Raw genomic sequence first — 24,205 nt, forward strand, 5'->3', positions numbered from 1 at the left:
TAAAGAAAATAGCATGGAGGTTTCTCAGAAAACTAAAAAAAGAATTACCACATGATCTAGCAATCCTACTCCTGGGAATAAATCCAGAGAAAACCATCATTCAAAAGGATGCATGCACCCCAATGTTCATTGCAGCACTATTTACAATAGACAAGGCACAGAATTAACACTCACTGGCAGTGAAAGTGCTGTACTCAATATGTCAGCAAATCTGGAAAATTCAGCAGTGGCCACAGGACTAGAAAAGGTGTTTTCATTGCAATCCCAAAGAAAGACAACGCCAAAGAATGCTCAAACTACAATTGCACTCATCTTACACGCTAGTAAAGTAATGCTCAAAATTCTCCAAGCCAGGCTTCAGCAATACGTGAACTGTGAACTTGCAGATGTTCAAGCTGGTTTTAGAAAAGGCAGAGGAACCAGAGATCAAATTGCCAACATCTGCTGGATCATTGAAAAAGCAAGAGAGTTCCAGAGAAACATCTATTTCTGCTTTATTGACTATGCTAAAGCCTTTGACTGTGTGGATCACAATAAACTGTGGAAAAATCTGAAAGAGATGGGAATACCAGACCACCTGACCTGCCTCTTGAGAAATCTGTATGCAGGTCAGGAAGCAACAGTTAGAACTGGACATGGAACAACAGACTGGTTCCAAATAGGAAAAGGTATGTCAAGTCTGTATATTGTCACCCTACTTATTTAACTTATATGCAGAGTACATCATGAGAAACGTTGGGCTGGAGGAAGCACAAGCTGGAATCAAGATTGCCGGGAGAAATATCAATAACCTCAGATATGCAGATGACACCACCCTTATGGCAGAAAGTGAGGAAAAACTAAAGAGCCTCTTGATGAAAGTGAAAGAGGAGAGTGAAAAAGTTGGCTTAAAGCTCAACATTCAGAAAACTAAGTCATGGCATCTGGTCCCATCACATCATGGCAAATGATGGGGAAATAGTGGAAACAGTGTCAGACTTTATTTTTCTAGACTCCAAAATCACTGCAGATGGTGATTGCAGCCATGAAATTAAAAGACACTTACTCCTTGGAAGGAAAGTTATGACCAACCTAGACAGCATATTAAAAAGCAGAGACATTACTTTGTCAACAAAGGTTCATCTAGTCGAGGCTATGGTTTTTCCAGTGGTCATGTATGGATGTGAGAGTTGGACTATAAATAAAGCTGAGCACAGAAGAATTGATGCTTTTGAACTATGGTGTTGAAGAAGACTCTTGAGAGTCCCTTAGACTACAAGGAGATCAAACCAGTCCATTCTGAAGGAGATCAGTCCTGGGTGTTCATTGGAAGGACTGATGTTGAAGCTGAAACTCCAATATTTTGGCCACCTAATGTGAAGAGCTGACTCATTGGAAAAGACCCTGATACTGGGAAAGATTGAGGGCAGGAGGAGAAGGGGACAACAGAGGATGAGATGGCTGGATGGTATCACTGACTCAATTGACATGGGTTTGGGTGGACTCTGGGAATTGATGATGGACAGGGAGGCTTGGTGTGCTGCTGTTCATGGGGTCACAAAGAGTCGGACACAACTGAGCGACTGAACTGAACTGAACTGAACTGTGAACATTCAGGTACAAGTTTTTGTGTGAACATATGTTTTCATTTCTCTTGGGTATACACTTAGGGCTAGAATTACTAAGTCATATGCAAACTCTAAGTTTAACTATTTGAGGAACTTTTAGACTGTTTTCCAAAGTGACTGAAACATTTTACATTCCAACTAGCAGTGTATGAGAAGTCCAATTTCTCTAGATCCTTGACAACACTTGCTATTATCTGTCTTTTGGATTATAGCCAATCTAGTGGCTATGAAGTGATATCTCAATGTGGTCTTGATTTGTATTTCTCTGATGACTAGTGTTATTGAGCCTCTTTTTATGTTTTTTTTTCTTTTTAAATCAGCCATTTGTTTATCTTCTTTGGAGAAATATTTATTCAAAGTCTTTCCCTATTTTTAGATTGGGTTGTTTGTCTTTTACTGTTAAGTTGTAAGAGTTCTTGATATATTTGAGATGTTTGTTCTAATCAGATCTCTGATGTGCAAAATTTTTCTCCCATCCTTCAAGTTGCTCTTTCACTTTCTTAATAGTGCCCTTTAAAGCACAAATTATTTGAAATTTGATGATGTCTAGGTGACCTGTATGTTTCTTTTGTTGCTTGCTTTTGATGTCATATCTTACTTAATCTAATCCAAAATGACACATATTAATGCTTGTTCTAAGAATGTTATAGTTTTAACTTTTACAATTGAGTCTTTCATCCATTTTGAGTTAACTTTTATGTGTGGCATGAAGTAGTTCAACATCATTATTTTGCATGTAGATATTCAGTTGTCTCAGCACTATTTGTTGAAACAGACTATTCTTTCCCTTGGCACCCTTGTTGAAAATCAGTTAACTGTAAATGTGAGACTTTATTTCTGGACTCTCAATTGTGTTCCATTTATCTATATGTCTATCCTTGTGCCAGTTCCAAACTTTGTTGGTTATTGTTGCTTTGTAGTAAATTTTGAGACTGTGATATGTGAGTCATCTAGCTTTGCTTTTCTTTTTCAAGATTGTTTTGGCTATTTTAGGTCCTTTTCTTCTCCACGTGAATTTTAGGATGAGCTTGTCAAATGTGGCAAAGAAGTCAGCTGGGATTCTTATAGGGATTGCTTTGAATCTGGTAGATCAATTTGTAAAGTACTGCCATCTTACCAATATTATATTTTCCAATCCATGTGCATGAAATGTCTTTCCATTTATTTGGGTCTTCTTTAATTCTTCTTAGGAATGTTCTGTGGTTTTTCAGAGTATATGTTTTGTACCACTTTTGCTAATTTTATTACTAATTATTTTATTATCTTTAATGCTACAGTAAATCTATTTATTTTCTTATAGAGGTTTTTGTTTTTAATTGAAAGTTTCACTAAAGATTTCAAGTTGATACTCTAGAGGACAAAAATTGTTACAAACATAAGAAAAATATCAATTTTAGCTTACCCACTGCAGAGGGCTGCTCAGGCTATGAAGTGTCCCAAAACATCTAAAAGACTTGGCACAGTGTCCTAGTTGCTAAGAGTGTCACTACCAATTACTGTGTTTGCAAAGCAGCTTCTTTTCAGACTCAGGAAACAGGTGAGGTCTGTGTAGGGCTCCCCAATTCCGCTTTGTTTGGAGCTTCAATAACAACTCCCCAAAGTCCTCTGAAGGCATACCAACTTTCCTGATATTCCTTCGTTAATCAGAGGCCACCAGGAAGGTCTCCTATCTAGGCTTGTCTTTACTGACAGAATCCTGAATTCCTCACTCTCAACTACCCACCTCTCACCTCAAGCTCTCTGTGTGATGATAGTCTTAGCACAGAAGTCAGCATATTAGAGGGTTAAGGCATTGCCTTTGCAAAGACAGTGGCAGACTATGAGGGGATAGCAGGGGCAGGAGAGGTGGCTGTAAATGCATCATCACAGGCAGCAGGGATGTAGGAGGACTTCAGTGAGAAATGCAGTCACACACATAGATGGAAGATTCAGGAATAAGGTCAAGGAAAACTGGCCACGGAGAGGAGTCAAGGCAACAAAAATCAGTAGAGCAAACTGAGACGGCATAAGGGGCAGGATCAAAAAATAAGACAGTTTGTGGCTTGAACAAAGGCTAGAAGTCAGCGGTGGAGCCAGACCTTGAGACAGTAGCAAGAGAACTGATGTTCAGTGTAAGCTGGGTCCCTTAGTCACTATCAATTTAACTCCTTCCCCATAAGGTGGTCCTTCAAGTTCTTACAGAGTTCATGCTTCTGGTATCAGTTAGGGTTTGATCCAAAAAGCAGAATCGGGGACTTCCCTGGTAGCATAGTGGTTAGGATTCCAGACTTTCACTGCCATGACCCAGGTTCAATCCCTGGTCCAGGAATTGAGATCCCATAAGCCATGTTGTGTGACCAAAGGGAAAAAAAAGCAGAATCATTAGGAGATATCTGTCCCTACCTCTGTCACCAGCTCTTTCTGTATTACCATCTCTATCTCAAGCTACATCTATTTATTAATATCTATATCTATAGACAGGTACATTAAGGAATTTATTATATGAATTTTACCATAATCAATTTTGGAAGCTGATCAAATAGCCAGTGTGAAATTGTTGCTTCTGAGTCTGGCACTGGAGCCCAAACTCTTGGGGCTGGCATTTAAAAAGGAAAGACAAACATGAAGTAAAGGAAATGAATGTAAACTAGAACCTGCAAGGCTGAGCTGGGACTCAACAATAAAGTGAAACCCTGTTGATTGCACATCATGAGCTTTATTTAAGACTCCAACTTTGATGACGAGGGTCTCCTACAAAGTTGGCACCCTTTACCTCAGAGCTAAACACCTAATTGTCCCACAAGTTGGAAAAGCCATGGTGAGGCAGGAGATAAGAAAGAACCTATGTGAGTTGCAACAGCACCTCATGCCCTGCAGTGATTCTTCAGGAGTAAGAAGATGGCCCCCCTTCATTTGTATCTTCAAAATCTGATACACAATGTCTCTTGTGGCTCACTCTAACCCAAAACTGCAGGGAAGGGAACTCTGGAGAGATGCAATTCCAGATGAGCTAAGTCAATACTGAACAAATCTGCAATACTTGTCAACACAGATCATGTTTTCTCAGTGGAGAACTCCTTATTCTTCTAGGAGCACTGGATGTCCCATCTTCAGAAGAGAACCCTCACTCTGTAGAGTTCATGTTCCCAATGAATAAGTAGGGAACTACCTCAAAGCCTTCTGGAGTGAGAATCTTGATAGCTGGAATTTCAACTGGAGCCCTAAGAAGCATTTTCCACTCCATGAACTAATTTAAAAGACTACAAGAAACATAGGTAAAAGTATGGTTTCTCAGTTCAGTGACATCAAACTGGTCTCTAAAAAAGCTGGCCCTTTATGTTCTCTTGGATTATGATACACTTTTATATTTTTACCACAATCTGTCTTCCTATGAAATTTGCTCCAAAGTAATGGGGAATGGAACAAGTGAAGAGGGAGATGGCTTCTTGATAGTTATAATTGGCTCTTTTTCTTTTGGAAGAAAAGTTATGGCAAACCTAGACAGCATATTAAAAAACAGAGACATTACATTGCCAACAAAGGTCTGTATAGTCAAAGCTATGGTTTTTCCAGTAGTCATGTATGGATGTGACAGCTGGACCATAAAGAGGGCTGAGCACCGAATAATTGATGCTTTTGAACTGCGATGTTGGAGAAGACTCTTGAGAGTCCCTTGGACTGCAAGAAGATCCAACCAGTCCATCCTAAAGGAAATCAGTCCTGAATATTCATTGGAAGGACTGATGCTGAAGCTGAAACTTCAATCCTTTGGCCACCTGATGCAAAGAACTGACTTATTAGAAAAGACCCTGATGCTGGGAAAGATTGTAGGCAGGAGGAGAAGGGGACAATAGAGGACAAGATGGTTAGATGGCATCACCAACTCAATGGACATGAGTTTGAGCAAGTTCTGGGAGATGGTGAAGGACAAGGAAGCCTGGCGTGTTCAGTCCACAGGGTCGCAAAGAGTCAGACATGACTGAGTGACTGAACAACAACACAACTTTCTAAACAGGACTAAGAGTATCTTGTTGGAGAGCAAACAGATGTATAGTGGAATGACTCATATTCTCCTTAAGGCAAGTGAATTATTTTCCTTCAGGCACTGATTTAGGATCTTCCTACTCTATAAAAATGAATGCACCCAGCATTGCCTGTTTAATTTCTTTCTAGTTTTGCTTGTGATCATTGTTAATGAATGGAAATAGAAAGGCACAACAGAAAGGAAAAAAAAAACTTGCTTTGGATGGTTATATAAAACTAGAGCTTGAAGAAATTCCAAGAATGAAAAGAATTATAGGTTAGCCTTACAAATTGTCAGCTGCCCTGGGCCAAGCATGATTTATGTGTGCAGTAAAGCTTCAGTTTGTTTCTTGTTCTGCCCTAGGATTCCATCTCTCTTCCAGTAAAGATGACATCTCTCTCCATACACATAAACCCATCCCCATCACCAATAACTCTGAAAAAGAAAAGTAGGCATTTGCAATGTTTAGAAATTTTGTATGCTTATTTTCACCAAATGGCCTGGATGGCTTTTATCAATAAACTACAAAGCAAACATATTTTGGTTCCTCTAGAGGGAAATGTCTCTTCTTAAACACAAGTGAACAAGATAATGATTTATTTACCAAGAATGGAAAATACATTCTTCATCAAAATCTATAACTTGTATGTTTCTCTGGAGTAAATAGTTATGATAACTGATTATCTTCTATTTTTTATTTCTTTGCTACATAATCCTCCTCATTAGGAACCTCTTTAGAAATGGAATGCCCTATATTCTTAATGACTACAGAGCCAGATTTATCCCTCTAGTTTCGTTCTTGTTGAAATCCCATTAGAAAAGATGGTCTATTGTTATATTTCCACTGCAAATTGCACACCTGATATTTCAGGACATTTAATAATTAAATGAGCAGCATGACTCCTGAGTAAATAAAATGATTTAATGGCAACTGACAAAATCCTATACTTTAGATCCAACAGCTTCCAACCTAAGAGAAAAAGGTGCCAACATCCATTTAAAGAATAAGATGAAGAAAGATACAACTGAAATTACTATGGATTGGAGAAAATCTGGCAATAAGAGCATAGGCCCTCTCTAAAGCTCTCTTATAATTGGGAACTGGGAATACTTTATACAGTGATTGGGGATGCCTGTTCTGTCTTTGTGACGTGTGTCATGTATTAATAATATCTTAGCCCAATACCTTTTTTGATCCAGTTTGGGGTGGTGGTAGTGTCTGTTTTATTTTTGTTTGCTTTGCAAATGCAATGTCTAGTGAGAAATGGATGGTTCTTAACTTTAGAAAATACACAGTCTAAATATTGGGCTAATGGAAAGTCAAGGATGGTTAGAATTAGCAACCAGACCACTAGCCTTTCAGCTGATACTAAATCCATACTGACTTTCCCCTAATAGTGCCTCCAGGTCTGTTTGTTTTCACTCTTCACTGGAAAACATATTTTGCCTTCATTTTCTTTATATCTCAAATAAAGGAGCCTTGGCTGGTTTGTAGGATTTTGCCTAAAAAGGCAAACCTTGACCTTGTCTACATTCCCATGATTAGTAGTTATCACAGTTGTAACCTTATCAGCTATAAATGTGATGTACAAGAGGACATCAATCAGTTGAAATTCAAAACAATGAATAGGTCATTTTTCCTAACTACAGAGAAGTAAGCAGTTTTATTATACTCTAAATAATGTATGGTGTATAGGAGTCAGAGTTTAGTGAAGTAACAAAGAGGGTGTGATCAAATTCCCTCCCAAGAACCATCGCTGTCTTAATTCTATAGAATTCAGAAATTTTGTTTCTCAATTTCAAGAGTTTTTTAGAATCAGATATAAATATAATCTAATAATCATGTTTCTCTGGAATAAAATTTTTAACATCTATTCTTATAAATGCCACTTACCATTAAGATCAGCAGTGGCTGGTTTTGAATTTTCCCTTGCCATCAAATTCATGTTTGTTAAAATGGCAATTAAAGAAATTTTCAGCTGGTGAAGTGGGGATTCTTCAAAAGAATTCAAGGAATTAATATGGGAACCACAAAAGTCTCTTCCTTCTAACCCAAAGAAAGAAAGAAATACTAAAAAGAGCATAGGCATGAAATTGAGTGCTTGGTTGAAAGGTTTTCAAAGTCACCTGTACCACTAAATAGTCACAACATTGGATAATCTAAATTAAGTCTGTGGGTATAATTTTCCTCATCAAAAAAACAGGGATGGTCTTTGCTTGGCCTGCTTCTCTGTATTTTGATGGCCAAATGAGGAAGGAGAAAGTACTTTGCCAGCTGCAGAGCATCATATAAAACTAAGATGTTATAACAGGAAGCTGTCTGTGGATGACAAGGCCACTGGGAGTCAGAAACAACTCAAGATGGACTAATCTTTGGCCTTGTTTTTCTCTGCATCAGTGGTTCTTAACCCTAGCTGCATATTGGGAAACACTAAAAAATACTAATGCCTGAGCCCTACCACTAGTGACTATGTAGTCATTGGTCTGGGATTTGGACTAGGCTCCAGTATTTCTTAAAATTCACCGTTAATTCTAAAGCATACCAAGGTCAATAAATAATTGCAGAAGGATTTTTGGATGCCTGACTTCTGCCTATACCTTGTGCTTGTGGTCCAGCTTAAATGCAGACCTATAGAGATATCCTCCTGAGGATTCACTAGACTCAGCCGCAGGAGGTGAATCTCTGGGATAGGCTCAGAAAACTTGCACGAGTCATGTATATGTCACCTTTAAGCAGTATGACTTTGGGCATTTCACCACCTTGCCAATGATATTAACAATATGAGAGGAAGCATTTACTGTGCACTAACTGTGGACTGGTAATTGGACATAGAAAACATGTCTAGCCCCCAGTAACAACTCGAGGTGGACATTATTATCCCATTTTATAGCAGAAGAAACTGAGGCTTATCTATATTCAGTGACTTACTCCTGTTTTTCCTTATTTGCAAAATGGATAGAACAATAACCTGTCATACATAATGATCAGATGAAGTACATGGAAGTTCTTTCTAAATTAAATCAACTGTAAATAAATTCAGCAATCATATAGCAGTGTTGAAAAAAGCATGAGATATAGCTTCAGACAAACTTGGGTTTCTATCTCACTTCTGTCCAATTAATAACATTGCAACCTTAAGCAGTTTACTTAACATCCTTTTGACTGTGTTTTCAAAACCATATAATGGAGATAATGATACTTTTGTAAGATTGCTGTGGATTACAGATAATGTACTTAACGAACAAAGCATAGTGTCTGGCACTACAGCTCAATAAAAGCAGCTATTGTCATTTCCAACAGTTTGCATCTCTGTAAGATCAGATAGTTCCTGCTCCCAATCTGAAGATTAATAGCTACTGAATCTGGAACTCATTTTTTTTTTCTTTGTTGTGTTATCAGAGTTCTGTTTTTCTTATATTCCATGTAGGATTTGGAATTATTAGGGTGGGGCTTTTAATTTTGAATATACTCCATCTTTTGGTCTATCTCTACAGTTAATCAGATCTTACTGTGGCAGGCCCTGGAAAGTCAGTTCACCCTGGCCACCATAATCTTCATCATACTGGTAAGAGCACCCACTAGGAGCTCCTAAATTTATACATAAATTGGGAGACTTCACGTCTCAGCCCCATTCTGCATAGGAGAATTCAAACTATGTCTGACAGTCATTACAGAGAAATGTGAGCCTTTCCCCCATTCCCTGCTCCTTAAAGAAAAAAAAAAAAAAAGAAACAAACTCTTGAACCATTTCAACCAACTGAGGTAAATTACTTTACTAAAAAATGAAAAAGTTTGAGAAGCCTCAGGGCCAACACTATAGGATAAACTATCCACTGGACAAGTAACTGTCCCCTTATGTGTGGTATGGGGTGGTGGTTCACCTTAACACTCCTGAATGATTACTTAAATATTTTCTGGTGCATATGTCAAAAGAGAAGAATAGGGAATATGGTATATTCTTAGTCCTGCGTGAAGAGTCACCAGGAGATGCTGTTACTATAGCATTATGTCATGACATTTACACACACTCACATGCTCCTTTGGTTCCATTTTATCACCAGTCATCTGTTTAATACTTACTATAAACATGACATGTAAGGGATTACAGATGTCATGTACAATGTAATCTCTGTGTTCAGGGAGTATGTAATTCATTCAGAAAGGCAAGATTCCACATAGATTATAATTCAAAATCAATATATAATTAAATGATTGTTTCTGTAGTACAAATGAGGTAGAAATGCTATTTGAGTTCTTATGAATGTGAGCTCAATATGGGACAGGGCAATTTGGAAAGTCTTTGTGGAGGTGATAAAACACGAGATGGATCTTGAAAGAATGGAGATATGGAAATATTTTGGTAATTGAGAGCAAAAGCATTTTAGATAACATGACAATGGAGTGTTTCAAGTCAATATTTTCTCTGTCACTCTCTGATTCTCTCTCTCTTCACTCTATCTTACTCTCCCGTCTCTTTTCCCCTATCACACTTGGTTGCTGAACCAAGTAGAACTTGAGGAGAATCAAAACATTGTCAACTACTGGCTTCTATGGGGAACTGCCTTGCTCTGAAAAGATGCACTAGCCTTCTAGCACATAGTCACCTCTCCCATAAAGATATTTACAACCGAGGCAGAGAATTGACAGCTCCCATGCTAGCAGTCAGACTTCCCTGGTCATGGTGTTGTATGAAGCTACTCATGATGCAGGTTCTCTTAATGTCATACCTTCATCTAATGATCATTCCTCTGTGTGAGATGATCTGTTAGTCAGTCACTGTGCCCTCCAAAGTACTCGGATCACACTTTTAACTGCTCCTACATCAACAGCATGGAACCTGTAGAGTGAGTATCAACCTCTGCCTCCTCTGTGTTCCACTCTGGCTTTGGACAATCAATGCAGTTCTCTGACTGCGTGTCCATCTGTTCGTTCCATCTCGGCCTGAGCACAATGCCCTTGATTTCCACTTTGCCTCTGTGTCCAAATTATATATGTTTTCCCTTCTTTCTACATTAATTGACTTCCCTGACCCTCAGTTGTGACTCCTTTCTTGGCCATCCACTTTTCACTCATAATTGTACCCACAGCTATTACTGCCACATCCACTTTGGCCATTTTAAAGTCTGGGTCTCCATCCAAGACCTCTCTCTTAGTTTCAGACCTACAGAGCTGTGGTGTTGGAGAAGACTCTTGAGAGTCCCCTGGACTGTAAGATCAAATCAGTCCATCCTAAAGGAAATCAGTTCTGAATATTCATTGGAAGGACTGATGCTGAAGTTGAAACTCCAATGCTTTGGCCACCTGATGCAAAGAACTGACTCACTGGAAAAGACCCTGATGCTGGGAAAGATTGAAGGCAGGAGGAGAAGGGGATGACAGAAGACAAGACGGTTGGATGGCATCACCAACTCAATGGACATGAGTTTGAGCAAGCTCTGAGAGATGGCAAAGGACAAGGAAGCCTGGCTTGCTGCAGTCCATGGGGTCACAAAGAGTTGGACAGTGAGCAACTGAACTGAACTGAACTGAGAGGTGACTGCTGGCTTGATATCTCTATCTGGAAGTTCAGTACACAATTCAACATCAACCTATCCAAATTTATGTTCTTCCCCTCTCCCAAATTTATTCTTCCTTTCATTCACCTTCTCAATCCATGGTTTCACCATCTGTTTGGTTATCTGTTTTAAGATTCACTGTGGCTGTGAGCAACAGAAACCCAAAAGAAAAATGGCTTAGACAAAACAGGAATTTATTTTTTCTTGTGTGTAAATGAGAGTACTTCAGGGCTGATTTGGCAGCTCTGCAATCATAAGAGACCCAAGTCCTTTCAATCTTGCTCCTCTGCCCTCTTCTATATGCAGTTTCCTCCTTATCTTCCAAAATGGCTACTCTACCTCCTGTAATTATGGCTGAATTCCAGTCATCCAAAAGGAAGAGAAGGGCGTGCTCCTTCCCATTAAGGACTCATCTTGGGACTTTCACATACCACTTTCACTTACAGCCACTGGCCAGAACTGAGTTACTTGGCTGCAAGAGACTGGGAAATATGGGATTCTTCCATTCCCATTAAAATTCAAAGCTCCTATTACTAGGAAAGAAGGGCATAATGTAATGTGGGGAAACAACTAGCTAGAAATATGGGAGTCATTCTCATCTCCTGCATTTTCCTCACCTTCTGCCTTCAAGACCAATATTTCTCATAACTCTATCTCCTAAAATGCTCTCAAGTTTACTCAGGTCCCATCTCTCACAAGGACTATGAAACAAACTTTCTGAAGAAATCCTCTGAGTTCAGTACCACAGGTTCCTATGTATTCAACCCATTCGCCACAAGCTCCTAAAGTTTTCTTTCAAACAGGCAAATTTAATTATCAGTCTTGTTTGATTCTCTATTGCCTTCAGTACAAAATCTAAACTCCTGGGAGTGGTATACAAGCCCACCAATTCTTGAACTTACCCTATTCTCTAGTCATAAAAATATACCTGTCCTTACTGGAAGACATGACACTCCTCTGGGTTCCTTACCTTTCCCATACTGTTCCCTTTGCCTAGAATGTAAACACCTGCTTGCCCTCCCAGCCCCAGCACAGATTTCAGCTGCTCTGTGAGGTCTCCTCTGACTCTCCCAGACTGGACTGCGTGGCCTCACAATACCTGCACCAACCTCCATACAAGCATATTGCCTTGGAATTTTAGGTTTACAATTCCAGAATGTAAGCTCCAAGGCTGTGCCTTATTTGTGCCTTATTTGCCATCATACCTGCAATCTCCAAGAACAGTGCCTGGTCTGGGGCAGGGGTTCAGTGGTTGATTAAACAAGTGAATGAAGAAAATCAAATACCTAAGCTTGGTAGAATTGTGTGCAAAGTTAGAGCAAATAGACTCCGAGGGAAAGTTTTAGGACATTTCCTATATTCAGAGTAAAGAAACTTAGTACATAAGCTCAAATACATTTATTTGGAGTATCTAATATTTTTCAGTTTCTTTCTGATTCTTAACTGTGTGCTGTGAGTAGTTAATATCATTAGATAAATGACTTTCAATACGTAGTATTATTTTGGTATGTTCAAAATTCAGCATAAAGTATGCAGCATAAAAAAAGAATAAAAATATAATTCTCACTTTGAAGTCTATTTATAGACCTCCTTGACAGGAGTCAGACAACCTCCTTCCTACTATTGGCTCAGCAACTAGCTTGGATAAGTTGACTAACTTTTCTGGGTTTCAGTTGCCCCCAAATAAAATTTGAAAAATGATGTCTAAGTTCTCCTGCAGCTGAAACATACTATAGTTGTGTAAAACCATGCCCTGAAAAGAAGGTTGATGTGTTTTGCATTACAGAGAATTTTCTGCCCTGAGTATTTTATTATGACTTGGGAAAATAAACTCAGGATTTCTTAAAAGAAGGATCAAGTATGCAGGGGAGTAAGGTCCAGGTAAAAATGATCTTAAAAGAGCAAGAGTTGAGGTAGAAAATGAGGTTTGTGACCCAGTCTGTCTTTTACTCCTCTGTTCTCACACTGTCCTATTTATTTTTTAGGGCAAGAGATGAAAGTAGGTTGGACTGGATGGGGGATGGGCAAAGGGGCATTCTGCAGCTGCAGTTTCCTTTCATGTCCCCCTTAAACCAGGTGACAGGGTGGAGGAAAAACTAATTGAGGTGGGATGACTTCCGACGTGCCTGAGGGTCCAAGGTTCTTTCATCTCCCCCATCCTTCTCAACATTTCAAATATGCATAATAACAAATACCAGGACTGCAATCCTGACAGGGCTGGGCTGAGCATTTTCTCCTGAAAATATGTGCTTTCTTGACTCTGGGGCCTGGGGTATATTGTCATGAGAGACTGAGGACTTTGGCTGCCGTTTTCTCTTCCAGATGAAAAGGTGGCTGCATTTGGAATTTCTGTGTTCGTAGTTTGACAGACATGAAGGTGGAAATACATGTGATTGAGAAAGCAAATGAGAGGCTGATTTCTCCTAAAAGATGGGAATTGTGCTCTCTGAGGTATGCGGTGTGACGTGAGAGTGTGTGAACTAGTCCCCAGAAGGGTCTAATGGGATTCTCTCCTTCAATAACTTTTTTAAGCCCTGAGGCTCTGTCATACAAGGCTCCATTCTGCTGACTGAGTGTGTTCCTGAGGTGGTTAACAAGTAACTCTGCTCTTAGCTCTTAGCTGGCAGGAGTTTTCAGTTGTTCCAGTACTAATGCACACCTAAGCCTCTCTCAAGGATGTTCAGATTCACAGTTGCATTTTGTTTTGTTTTTGATAGTTTATGTGGCAAATGGATGAGGTGGTCTTCTAAAAAGATCTCCCAAGCTTCCAGATTCCTCATTATGTTGGGGAACTAGTCAAAAGAGGAGCCATTAGCTCTACCAAATAAGTTGCAGTGGTCTTTTGTAATGGCTTTCACTGTGAATAATTCTGCTTGACCTCTTCACCCGAAATAGGATCAATGCCATATTGTTTGCAAGGTATTTCTTTTGCAAGCCCTCATTTCCCTGTACTTGGAAACCTGGCAACTGGTCAAACCTGGCAACGCTACTGCCGCTGTAAGTAGCAGGGCCAGTGGATGCATTCTCACCCTCTCCAGTACCAGTTTTCTCTGGGGCTTCCAAGAGCGATGAGTTATCTTCCAAATGTCTTTACATTTACTTGGACATTTTCTTTCTAATTTTACATTTTATTTCCTTTATTTTTTCAATGAGTATTAAATTCACATGGCACAAAATGAAAAAGGCATAAGAGTATTAGGTTCAAAGTCTTGCTCTTACTCCTGTCCCCTAGCCTACCTGTTCTCCGCTCCAGAGACAACGAACGTTACTGGTTTTTGGAGTCCTTCCAAAGATATTCCGTAGGGCTTCCCAGGTGGCTCAGTGGTAAAGAATCTGCCCACCAACGCAGGAGACTCAGCTTTGATCCCTGGTTTCGGGAAGATCCTCTGGAGTAGGAAATGGCAGCCCATTCCAGTATTCTTGCTTGGGAAAGCCCATGGACAGAGGAGCCTGGTGGGCTACAGTCCATGGGGTCGAAAAGAGTTGGACATGACTGAAGCAACTAAACAACAACAACAAAGATTTTCTGTACTTATAAAGTAAATATGTATATAGCCTATTTTTATTCCTTTATAAATACAAACGGTAGCACACTATTCACACACAGCTGGCTCCTTGTTTGACTGACTAACATGTCTTGTTTTTCCCATCACCAGTTCATATACAACTACCTCACTCTTTTTTTATGGCTGCACAGTATTACATGGCATGGACATGCGATCATGTAGTTAATCAATTATAAGACCATTGTTATCTTTAGAAATACGTGTACAGAAGACACTGCTACAGGGAACAGCATCATCACAGCTTCCTCCTCCTCTATGAAGGTAAGTCATGTGGTATCTGCGCCTCCTCCCAGGGGCACTAAGTTTGGTGATGAACTTCCCCATAGCCTGCAGCATGCACAGCCCCTCACCTCTCTGCTACCAGACGTCAGATACATGGGAATCATCTCCTTTGCTCCAGTGAGAAAGCTGAATTTCTACCCTCTCAACCTGTATTATTTCATTAGCAATACTATTTTTATATAGTTTCTATTATTATGTTCTGGGCATGGGAAGTATTGGTTTTACATTTCCAGGCCACTTAAGACTGTGACATGTCACTGGGATGTCACAGCAACTAAGTACCATGCTATCCTTTTCCCTAGTGTCATACACATGTTGTCAGGCAACCCCACTGTACCTAGACACATATCACAGGTTACAGAGAAATCACTAGAGCACCCAGGTTTGTTCTAGGAGTTGGATAATAACATTCTCTGTATTTAACAGTGCTACTGGTTCCTTTACATAACTCTGCAATATATATGGGGACCAGACTGAGCTTCCTAGGGCAGAAATCAACTGTCTTATTCATTCTGTTTCCTTTAGTGCCTACCAAAGTACTTGGCATCTAGTAAGTATTTACTATAGGCTAAAAGACTTGGGTATTTGGAAAAAAAATATTAGAAAAGATAAATCTTGTTGAGTTTTACATAAGGTTCTTGTATTTGTTTGCCAAACCTGTATGCAGGTCAAGAAGCAATGGATAAAACTGGAGATGGAACAAAGGGCTGGTTCAAAATTGGGAAAGGAGTACATCAAGGTTGTATATTGTCACCCTGCTTATTTAACTGATATGCAGAGTACATTATGAGGAATGCTGGGATGGATGAAGCACAGGCTGGAATCAAGTTTGCCAGGAGAAATATCAATAACCTCAGATATTCAGATAACAACACCTTTATGGCAGAAAGCTAAAAGGAACTAAAGAGTCTCTTGATGAACGTGAAAGATGACAGTGAAGAAGCTGGCTTAAAACTCAACATTCAAGAAACTAAGATCATGGCATCCGGTCCCATCATTTTATGGCAAATAGATGGGGAAACAATAGAAACAGCGACAGATTTTATTTTCTTAGGCTCCACAATCACTGCAGATGGTGACTGCAGCCAGGAAATTAAAAGACGCTTGCTCATTGGAAGAAAAGTTACGACAAACCTCGACAGCATATTAAAAAGCTGAGACACTGCTTTGCCAACAAAGGTCTGTATAGTCAAAGCTATGGTTTTTCCAGTAGTCATGTATGGATGTGAGAGTTGGATTGTAAAGAAAGCTGAGAGCCAAAAAATTGATGCTTTTGAACTGTGGTGTTGAAGATTCTTGAGAGTTCCTTGGACAGCAAGGAGATCAAACCAGTTAATCTTAAAGGAAATAAACCCTGAATATTCATTGGACTGGTGCTGAAGCTGAAGCTCCAATACTTTGGCCACCTGATGCAAAGAGCCAACTCTTTAGAAAAGACCCTGATGCTGGGAAAGATTGAAGGCAGGAGGAGAAGGGAATGACAGAAGACAAGATGGCTGGATGGCATCACCAACTCAATGGACATGAGTTTGAGCAAGCTCTGGGAGATGGTGAAGGACAAGGAAGCCTGGCATGCTGCAGTCCATGGGGCCGCAGAGTCAGACATGACTGAGTGATTGAACAACAGCAACAACTTTTATTTGTCAGTGTTTGATCAGAGAAGCAAAACCATAAGCAATTATGTTAAATAAGAAATTTATTACAGGAATTTGATCTTATATAATCAAGGAAGCTAATTATTTTTTGTTTGGCTGTTGCTTCTGCACCAGGCACTGGGTCTAAATTCAGCAGAACAGGCAGCCCAGAAGGAAAGCTGGAAGTTGAGGACTAACTAGAACTTGTATGAGTCTCTAACTGCCCTCAAGCCTCTAGTCAGTGATGGATTGACATGAAGGAGAACCTGACACCCTTTATCATAAAGCTGAACACAGACTTGATGCAGGTATCAGAGACGCTGAAGAGGTAGTTAGAGGAAGCAGACCTTACTGTTGTCCCGGAAGCTGCATACACTGTCTTAGGATTGAAGAAGCTGTAGAGTGTCTGGCAGGACCTGGAGGAGCTGTGAACCCAGCTGCTGCCCCACACCAAGAGGGTGAGCTAGCAGATCAGCAACACCATGTGGGCACTGCAAGAGCACTGTGACCATGCACTGTCTTTCCAAGTATAAAAAAGAATATGTATGTTGCTTTATTTCCACCATTCAAATCTTACCCAAAATGTCTCTGTGTGCGCTCAGTCGTGTCCGACTCTTTGTGACCCCATGGACTGTAGCCTGCCAGGCTCCTCTGTCCACAGAATTTTCCAGGCAAGAATACTGGAGTGGGTTGCCACATCCTTCTCCAGGGGATCTTCCCGACCCAGGGGTCAAGCCCGTGTCTCCTGTATTGGCAGGTGGATTCTTTACCCTGCACCACCTAGGAAGCCCCAAAATGTCTCTAGTGATCCATATTAACAAAAGCTATGCAGAGAAGGGAAATCTGGGAAATGTAGTTCCATTTTAGCCAAATTCTCTAAAAAGAAATATTCATATCACATCAGTCAAAATGGACATCATTAAAAATTCTACAAACAATAAATGCTCAAGGGGGTGTGAAGAAAAGGGAACCTTCCTAGGGAAGGGAAGTGCTGGTGGCACTGTAAATTGGGGTGCAGCCACTATGGAGAATAGTACAGGGTTCTTCAAAAAACTAAAGATAGAGCTAACATATAACCCGGCAAACCCACTCCTGGACATTTTCTGAAAAAAGCCATAATTTGAAAAGATACATGCACCCCAATATTCACTGTAGCCCTATTTACAATAGCCAGGACATGGTAGCAACCTAAGTGACCATCAACAGATGAATGGATAAAGAAAATGTGCTATATATATATATATATATATATATATATATATATACACACACACACACACACAATGGAATATTACTCAACCATAAAAAGAATGAAATAATGCCATCTGCAGCAACATGGATAGACCTAAAGATTATCATACTGAATGAAGTTAAGTCAGACAAAGATGAATATATGATATCACTTACATGTGGAACCTAAAAAAATTATATAAATGAACTTATTTATTTACAAAACAGAAATAGATTCATAGACTTAAAAAACAAACTTTTGGTTATCAAAGGGGAAAGGTGGGGGGAGGGATAAATTAGGAGTTTGGGATTAGTAATATACTACTATATATAAAATAGAAAATCAACAAAGGTCTACTATATAGCACAGGGGAGTCTAGTCAGTACTCTGTAGTAACTTATATGGGAAAAGAATCTGAAAAAGGATGGATATACATATATGTGTAACTGAATCACTTTGCTGTACACCCGAAACAAATACAACATGGTAAATCAACTACACTCCAATATAAAATAAGAATTAAATTAAAAAAGAAACATTCAAAGACTATAAGTTAGCTTCCCAACTTAATTTTCAATAGCTATAGAGAAGCAAAGAAGAATAATATGTCTTTATGCTATTCCCCAAAGATAGTATTTTTATTCTCATGGGAAACCCATGATTTTACTGGGAATGCAATAAACACTTCCCTTGAGAGAATCTGATTTACAAAGGCAAAAGAGGATTTACCTCCAGATTATATTGCACAGTGCAGTTTAGGCAGGAAACAAAGGCAATTGCATTTGTCTAGTAGCTGTTTTTTCTTAGTTGAGTATTTTTCTCAGCCCACTCAAGGTTAGAAATGTGCATATGAATTCTTTTTTTCTTCTTCTTGAATTTACTTTAATTTTATTCTTAAATTTTCTAAAGTTAGTAAAACATCCTGGTAGTAGATCTCAGAGAATCTATTAATGCTTTAAAATTAACAGAGAGATTTCAGCCCAAAGTTGCTGAGTTCTATTCACTATGGTAGATTGCACAACTGCTCCCAATTTTTCACTCCTTCTTGTTTCCCACCTTTGCTGTGTCAAGTATATTTCTTCACCACCTGCCTTTGGGCTTGGCCATGTGACTTGCTTTGGCCAATGTTGGCCACTGTTGGCAGCAGCAACAGTGGCGAGTTCTGAGCTTGGACCTTGTGTCTTTCACTCTCCTCTTGGACCCCTGCCATCTCATGAGAAGAGCTTGTCCTAGGGAGTATAGCCCCTCAGACTGGCCTCCCAAATGAGCACACATGGAGTAGAGCTGCCCTAGGTGACCTGAAGATCTGTGAGAACAAATGACTGCTATTTAAAGCCAATGAGTTAGGGGGTGGTTTGTTACATAGCATTTTTGTAGAGACACCTGTTCCAGTTATTTTCTGCTACTTAATCCCCTTACCACTGCCAAAACAAAACAAAATTTAGGGGCTTGCAGTAGCAATAACCATTTATTTGCCCATAGATCGGCAATTTGGGTAGAGCTCTGCAATGAAGACAAAAGGCTCACTCATGTGACTGGCAAGGTGGTGATGGCTGCCAGCTACAGCTCACTGAGGCTTCTCCTTGGGTTGCTGGCTTTCTCACACATGGTAGCTGTGTTTCAAGAATGACCATCTCAAGAGACAGAAAATAAAACGTGCCCGTTTCTTAAGGCCCAGGCCAGGTCCAGAAACTGAGCCACTCACCCTTGCCACACTCTAGCAGTCAAGCATTCACAGAGCCCATATAAAAGGCTAGAGGATATAGAATTTGCTTCTTGAGGATTATATAAGAATTTCGGGGCCATGTTCTAAAACTGTCACAATATATATCTGATAGACACCTTCAAGCATAAACCCTTCTACCAGCATTGGAAAACATCTTTGGGGGTAAAATAATGAAAAGGAAAGAGTAAGGGAAGAGGCAGAAGAGGTACATGAGAGCTATCACTCATCTTCTACCCCTCTTCTTTGAAGTTTCCTGGTTTCTAATCTAGCAACCTTAGATATTCAGATGACACCACCAGCATGGCAGAATGCAAAGAGGAACTGAAGAGCCTCTTGATGAAAGGAAAAGAAGAGAATGAAAAAGGTGGCTTAAAACTCAACGTTCAAAAAACGAAGATTACGGTATTCAGTATCACTTCATGGCAAATAAGTGGGAAAACAATGGAAACAGTGAGAGACTTTATTTTCTTGGGTTCTAAAATCACTGTAGATGGTGACTGCAGCCAGGAAATTAAAAGATGCTTGCTTCTTGGAAGAAAAGCTATGACAAACCTAGACAGCATATTAAAAAGCAGAGACATTACTTTGTCGACAAAGTTCCGTCTAGTCAAAGTTATGGTTTTTCCAGTAGTCATGTATGGATGTGAGAGTTGGACTATAAAGAAAGCTGAACCCTGAAGAATTGATGCTTTAGAACTGTGGTGTTGGAGAAGACTCTTGAGAGTCCCTTAGACTGCAAGGAGATCAAACAAGTCCCTCCTAAAGGAGATTAGTCCTGGGTGTTCGTTGGAAGGACTGATGCTGAAGCTCCAATACTTTGGCCATCTGATGCAAAGAACTGACTCACTGGAAAAGACCCTGATGCTGGAAAAGATTGAAGGTGGGAGAAGGGAATGACGGAGGGTGAGATGGTTGGATGGCATCATTGACTCGATGGACATAAGTTTGAGCAAGCTTCTGGAGTTGGTGTTGGACAGGGAGGCCTGGTGTGTTGCAGTCCATGGGGCCTCAAAGAGTCAGACATGGCTGAGTGATTGAACTGAACTGAACTGAATCTAGCAACAGAACAAAAGAAGAGACCAATATTTGTGTGGCCCACTTGGCAGTCAGAGACACTAAAAGAACTTTGGACTTGAGGAGTCAGAGAGTAGGAATCTGACAAAACGAAATTTTGGCCACTGTGATGTTAAGGATAGAAAAAAGAAGTTTAATCAGGTGATTTGGCTCTGTCTATTCCATACTACCTGAGTGAGACCTTTGGAACATTACTTAACCACTCTGGGTCTCAGGTCTTGTATCTGTAAAATGAAGTGAACAGGGTGGTTTTTGAGATTTCTTCTTGTTCTGACACTCTATGAATCATTGTCATTTTCTTTATGACTCTGACATCTAGATGATGGCTTGGACTTTCTATATTTGACTCATCAGAATCTATTTTTGCTACTTGCCCTAAATAATGAATGGGATTCCTCAGTAAAACCAAACCTTACAAGGTCTGAGCAATAATGAGCTTCAGAATAATGATGGCTGAACTGAGTGGGACAGCTATGCTAGTGACTGAGCACTCACTTTTCCCTGTAATTGGAATAAAATGAAAACATCTTTTCTTCTCCTACTTCAGCAAAGAAGAGGCAGACTAATATTTTCAAAGGGAAGGTTACTAAAAGCTAGGGAAACAAAATAGAAACAACTGTTTCCCAAATAATAGTAATATGAAACTACAATACTCATTTCTAAATATAGGAAATAAAAGCAGTGAAGAGTTTTTCTGAACTGAAATCTTATGTAAATAGTGACCTCCTGTCTCTGTGGTGCTATGGATTAATCCTGTTAAGATATGGGTTCAAATCCTATATCTGCTGCTGAATCTTTTACCTGGGTGAAGTTACCAAAGTATATTGAGCCTTAATTTCTTCACCTCTAAAATGAGAATAATCATACCTGCTATGGTCTGAATATTGATGTCCCCCAAATCCACATGTTGACATCCTAACCCTGTAGGTCATGATATTTGGAGGAAGGGTCTTTGGGAGGTGCTTAGGTCATGCTTAGGTTAACCTCTAACTTGTCTCCAGATATTCTCCCTACCTCCTTGCTTTACTAGAGACCTCACTCTTCTTGTCCTATAACTGGGAAGATTGCAAAATTTGATTTCTGAATCTCTTCCTCAGACTCCTTTAAGCCTGAACTGCACCACTGTACTTACTTTGAAACCATGCAGATTGGCACCACTATAAATTTCTGATCATCAATATTAATGTATCAAAGAGACTCTTAGCTCAGGCCTTCCATCCAGCTTGCTGGGTTTTCCTGCTCCATGGCAACTATTTCCAAATGTTCATACTCCTGACTTTCTCCTGGGCCATCATTCTCAACAAATGATTTTGCTTCCTACCTCACAGACAAATTAGAGGTCATTAGTCAAGACTTTTTCTTATGCCCTGTTAAGTCAGTCCTTATCCGTTCATCTTTCCCTGTTGTTATGTAGGGGAAGGCTAATGCCTCTGTTCCCTGGTTGTCTGAACCCATCCCTTCCTACATTCTCAAGAATCTTGCCATCTTAACTCTGCCCTCTATCTTTTATCTTGAAGTTCTCAATTACTAATCAGCATTTAAACATGCTCAAGCCTAATTCATTCAAGCAAGACTAAATAACTATAAAACCAAAAATCCTCACATGATTCCATTGTACAATAAAGACTTTGACCTTCTCAAAAAGAAGTATGTCCATCCCTGGCTCTTGGGAAGTAAACTCTGAGCTCTTGGAATTTCCCAAGTGATAAGACTGTCCTTGTCATTCAAAGTGGGCCCCTAGTACCATATGAAATCAGCACAATACCCTGGGAGTGGACAGCTGGATACAGAGTTCAACCGCATGGGTGACCAATCAGTCAATCATATCTACATAGTGAAGCTCCAATAAAAATTCTGATACCACAGCTGGGTGAGCTTCACAGGCTGGCAATACCGTGCATATTTTCACACATTAATACTGGGGAGGTAATACATCCTAAGAACAATGGAGGCTTCACCTATGACCCTCCCAAACTCTGTCCTACATATCATTTCCTTTATTTAGCTGGTTCTCATTGGAAAAGACCCTGATGCTGGGAGGAATTGGGGGCAGGAGGAGAAGGGGACAACAGAGGATGAGATGGCTGGATGGCATCACCGACTCGATGGGCATGAGTTTGAGTAAACTCCAGGAGCTGGTGATGGACGGGGAGGCCTGGCGTGCTGTGATTCATGGGGTCAGAAAGAGTCGGACATGACTGAGCGACTGAACTGAACTGAATTTGTATCCTTTCCCTGTAATAAAATATGAATATAATAGGTTTCAAAGAGCTCTGTGAATCTTTCTGGTAAATTATTGAAGCTTAGGGGTGTTTGGAGAACACTCAAAGTTACAGTTGGTGTCAGAAGTGAGGGTGATTTTGTGTGGACTCTTCTAACTTTGTAGTTGAACCCCAACTCTTTGTATTAATAGTTGGGATGAGAAGTCTTAGACAAACTGTGCCCTCAACACTGCAGTTTGTGTAACTCGGCACCACATTCCTTTTCCAGCTACTATTATGTTACTTTCCCCATTTAGAGTCAAAACACGGTTTTTGGTCTGAAAAAAGAATCTGTTTAATTGAAAAACCTGGAGTATACTACCCCATTCTCCTGGTATAGCGGGCTGAAGAAAGCAGAACTCTGCCATCATCATAGCCACCTCGGATGCTCTTCACAAGGCAGCAGGCAAAGACAATACCCAGGACCTCCATAAAGGCAAAGCTCAAGGCCGTCGCAATCACCACTTTGCTCCTCAGCCAGCCCCCAGTATGCACACAGCCTTCAGCATGCATCTCTTCTATGTTGAAATTAATCCCACAATCTTTGGCGATGCTGACACAGTAGGAGCCAGGGACTTGCTCGGTCATGAGCAGGATCTTTACCCATTCTGTGTAGTTAGTTGCCCTGCAGCACTTAAAATGCTCCTGCATCCTGTCCTGAATCAATGACATGTGATTGTTTTTTGGATAATTCTGTATCTGCCGCTGGAAGTCCTTATTAGATTCTGATATCACCTTGTCTTTAAGCATATAGCCAGCAACGACCGCAACCACCTCCAACAGCATGATTAGGGACAAGCAGATGGCAAGCGTGATCATAAGACAGTAGTTCTCCTTGCAGGCCCCATAGCAGCCCACAAAGGCCACTAGAAAGAGGCAGACACCCACTGCAATGATGATGACGGGCACCAGGGATTCAGGGGTGACTCCCGGATAAATGATCTGATTCTGGTTGAGCTTGGCCCCGATGCCCACAGCAATCAGTCCCACTGCACAGATGCAACAGGTCAGCAGAAGAACATAGAGCAAGACCTTCACACATTTCATTCCTCCTTCATCCGCCATGGCTGCCCCGCTTGGGCTCCAGAAGGCTGTGCACTGCTCTTGCCTTGGCTCAGGGGCTTTCCATATACCTAAAATTTGGGGGGGAAAATTATCTACAATTTTCCATTTTCTTTCCTATTCATTCCTAAACCCACAGCAACTGGTTCCTGCCCATATCATTCCGATGATATTCCCACATACCTCACCAATGAGCACCTTGT

At 40.2% G+C, this 24,205-nt stretch overlaps 1 pseudogene; it reads right to left on the reverse strand.

Moving 5' to 3' along the window:
* Nucleotides 1–23,258: 23,258 nt before the first annotated feature.
* LOC136154346 (CD63 antigen pseudogene) lies at nt 23,259–24,005 on the reverse strand (annotated as a pseudogene).
* Nucleotides 24,006–24,205: the final 200 nt, after the last annotated feature.

Source organism: Muntiacus reevesi, chromosome X (assembly GCF_963930625.1).
Source record: "Muntiacus reevesi chromosome X, mMunRee1.1, whole genome shotgun sequence".
Taxonomy (NCBI): domain Eukaryota; kingdom Metazoa; phylum Chordata; class Mammalia; order Artiodactyla; family Cervidae; genus Muntiacus; species Muntiacus reevesi.